Below are 3,670 nucleotides of genomic sequence, written 5' to 3' on the forward strand. Positions count from 1 at the left end.
ACACACACACACACTTAAATACTATTCAGCCATCAAAACTTGTAAAATCCTCTTATTTATGACATCATGTAACTGGAACTCATCACGCAACCAAAATAAGCCAGACAGAAAAACAAGTATCTCACAATGTCATTCCTATATAAAATGTAAAGTGTTGATTGCACACAAGTCAAGAGTTGAATGACCCTATGGAGTGGAAGGGAGACAGGGATGAGGCAAGGTAATTATTGTGTGCTAAGTTACAGTTCTATGTGAGATTGCATAGTAGGGCAACGGCAGACCACAGTTATTGATGAGTTTACACTGGTACCTACTGCCAGCTCTTCCATCCTGAACAGCTCATCACAGGGAAGGAAGATGCTGCTAATAATTATGCCCGTGGCCACTACACCATTAGCAAGGAGTTCATTGACCTTGTCTTGGAGAGAATTCGCAAACTGGCAGACCAGTGCACAGGTCTTCAGGGACTTCTTGTTTTTCCACAGCTTTGGTGGGGGAACTGGCTCTGGGTTCACCTCCCTGCTGATGAAGAGGCTCTCTGTTGATTACAGAAAGGAGTCCAAGCTGGAGTTCTCCATCTACCCAACCCCCAAGTTTCCACCACTGTGGTTGAGCCCTACAATTCCATCCTCACCACCCACACCACCCTGGAGCACTCTGATTTTGTCTTCATGGGAGATAACTAGGCCATCTATGACATCTGTCATAGAAACCTTGATATTGAGTGCCCCACCTACACTAACTTTAACCACCTTATTAGCCACATTGGGTCTTCCATTGCTGCTGCCCTCAGATTTGATGGAGCCCTAAATGTTGACCTGACAGAATTCCAGACCAACCTGGTGCCCTACCCTCTCATCCACCTTCCTCTGGCCACATATGCCCCTGTCATATCTGCTGAGAAAGCCTACAACGAGCAGCTTTCTGTAGCAGAGATCATCAATGCCTGCTTTGAGCCAGCCAACCAGATGGTGAAATGTCACCTTCGGCATGGTAAATACATGGCTTGCTGCCTGCTGTACCATGGTGATGTGGTTCCCAAAGATGTCAATGCTGCCATTGCCAGCAACAAGACCAAGTGCAGCATCCAGCTTGTGGACTGGTGCCCTACTGCTTCAAGGTTGGCATTAATTATCAGTCTCTCACTGTGGTACCTGGTGGAGACCTAGCCAAGGTTTAGGAGAGCTGTGTGCATGCTGAGTAACTCCACAGCCATTGCTGAGGCCTGGGCTCGCCTAGATTACAAGTTTGATCTGATGTATGCTAAGCGTGCCTTTGTGCACTTGTATGTGGGTGAGGGTATGGAGGAGGGAGAGTTCTCTGAGGCCCATGAAGACATGGTTGCCCTAGAGAAGGATTATGAGGAGGTTCGTGTGGATTCTGTTGAAGGAGAGAGTGAGGAAGAAGGAGAGGAATACTAATCTGTTCTTTCAGCCCCTGGATCATGTCAAACTCCCAGAACCTCAGCTTCAACGTTAGCCGGAAGTCATTGATGCTTTCATGTAACATGATCGGGGCCTGTTTGCTGTTGGGGTTTTTGTCCCACCTGGTACCCCACAACTGTTTAGCCCCCCCAAAAGTCACACAAATGTCTCCATAAATTATAAGCTGATTAGCCCATTAGCTCTAGCCTCTCACTGGCTAACTCTCACATCTTGATTAACCCATTTTTCTGATCTATGTTAGCCAGGTGGCTCAGTACCTTTTTCAGTGAGGCAGATCACATCCTGCTGCTTTGGTAGTCTGGGCAGGAGTGGGAGGAATCAACTTCCTCCTTCCCAGAATTCTCCTGTTCTCATTACATCATTTCTACTCCCTGTCTGGTTTTCCCGCCTATATTTCCTGCCTGACCTATCAGCGTTTATTTATAACATGATTGACACAATACAGACAATTCTCCTGCACCACTTCCCCCTCTTTAAAAAAAAAAAGGAAAATATTCATAGTCCATTTTTTGGGAATACGTTCATGTTAACATCATTCTGTGATGATGTCTTTTCCTTTTCCATGAGTCCCTGTATGGTTAGTTCCACGATGTCCCAAAGCAAAAGCTTTTTTTTTTTTAGTTCTTATTGTACTTGCAGAAGATTCAGATTTGATTCCCAGGACTCGCTGCTGTGTCAGTAGGCTCACAGCTGCCTTAATTCGGGGATATCTGAGCCAGACTTTTGGCTTCTGGCTTCAGTGGGCACCTGCACCCATATGTGTGTTCATGTACACACATAAACACACATACTTGAATAAAATGAAACTAAAAAAGAATGACTTGTTACCATCAAATAAAGAATAAAGATAAGAAACTCATTCATTAATATGAAGGAGAATCATTGACTTGAGTGTGTGTGTGCGTGTGTGTTTTAATCTGTCACAAAACTAAATTCCTGTGCCAGCAATGCTTCATAATTATTCCATTTAAGTATTTTGTTGGTGTATTTATATAAATTATCTGACTAAATTTGCATGTAAAATTTGTTCTGAGAAAAAATTATAACACGATTAAATTGAACTTAAACCAGTGTACGATTAGCACAGTTAACTATAAAGGCATAGGCAGATTTGTCAGCAAAACACCAATACTTCAAAGATCAAAAGGGCAGAAAATTTACAAAGAAAAAAAAATAAAACTGATCTTCAAGGCCATGGACATTAGACAAAAGACACTAATTAAAACAAAGCAATAATTTTACATGTCAAATTTAATGTTAATAAATAAGATTTGACATTGGAGGAAGTGGGAAAGCAGATGTAAGAAATTCTTCATATCCGTTGTTCAGTTTCCATAAGTATAACATTAGTTTTAAATGTTAAATGAAAGAGTAAGTGCTTTGTTTAGCTTTCACTGTCTCCTTAGCTTGCTCCACATTGCTGTTACACACATGATTATTGTCATAATCAGTCTTGGCATCTGGCATTTGCATCTTCATCATGATTTTCTTGGCTAGTCCTGATCCTTCGTGTTTCTATAGACAATGTAAAATCAATTTGTCAATTTCCACAAAATTGCTTCTGGGATTTTCTGCTAGAACTCCACTGGATCGTCGATGAGCTTGAGAGAACTAACCATGAAAGATGAACACTGCAGCACCAAAGTGCTGCCTGCCCAGCCCAGAGCTAAGCTCCAGGAATGCCCTGCTGCCCAGCCAGCACTAACGAGTGAGTTACACTGATCAGGGTTGGCATTTATTCTGATACACGGGCCATGTTTGGAATATCCTTTCTGACAACAAAATAATCTGCTGTAGAAATGAGACTCATGGGAATTATCTTCTAGAGTAAGTCCCAGTTTAGCAGAATTCATTGGTGTCTGTACTTCTACCAGCTCAGAACTCCAGGACAGAAATGCATTTAAGTGGAGTGCTTGACAGCATGTAGCTCAAAACGGCTTTAAGTAGAAATGAAAAAAAACTGCTCACTTATGTAATGGTGTGTTGACAGCTAGACACCAGGACTCATGCAAGAGATGATATTGTACCTCTCTGGATCTCCAAACTTTTTATTCCTCCCTGCATATTGACCATATGTTCCTCCAAGTCTCACAAATGAGTCAAACATATTCAATTCTTCATTTGAAAAGAAGAAACTCCCCACTCACCCACTTTTCCAGCTCTCTTGCACTGAAGCTGAAGGAAGATTGCTTGTCCTGCTGGGCCTTGGCTGCATGGGTCACTGT

General features: G+C 42.4%; 1 pseudogene; it reads left to right on the forward strand.

The window, feature by feature from the left end:
- Window positions 1–308: 308 nt before the first annotated feature.
- LOC130871693 (tubulin alpha-8 chain-like) lies at window positions 309–1,421 on the forward strand (annotated as a pseudogene).
- Window positions 1,422–3,670: the final 2,249 nt, after the last annotated feature.

The sequence above is a fragment of the Chionomys nivalis genome, chromosome 3 (genome assembly GCF_950005125.1).
Source record: "Chionomys nivalis chromosome 3, mChiNiv1.1, whole genome shotgun sequence".
NCBI classification, from domain to species: Eukaryota; Metazoa; Chordata; class Mammalia; order Rodentia; family Cricetidae; genus Chionomys; species Chionomys nivalis.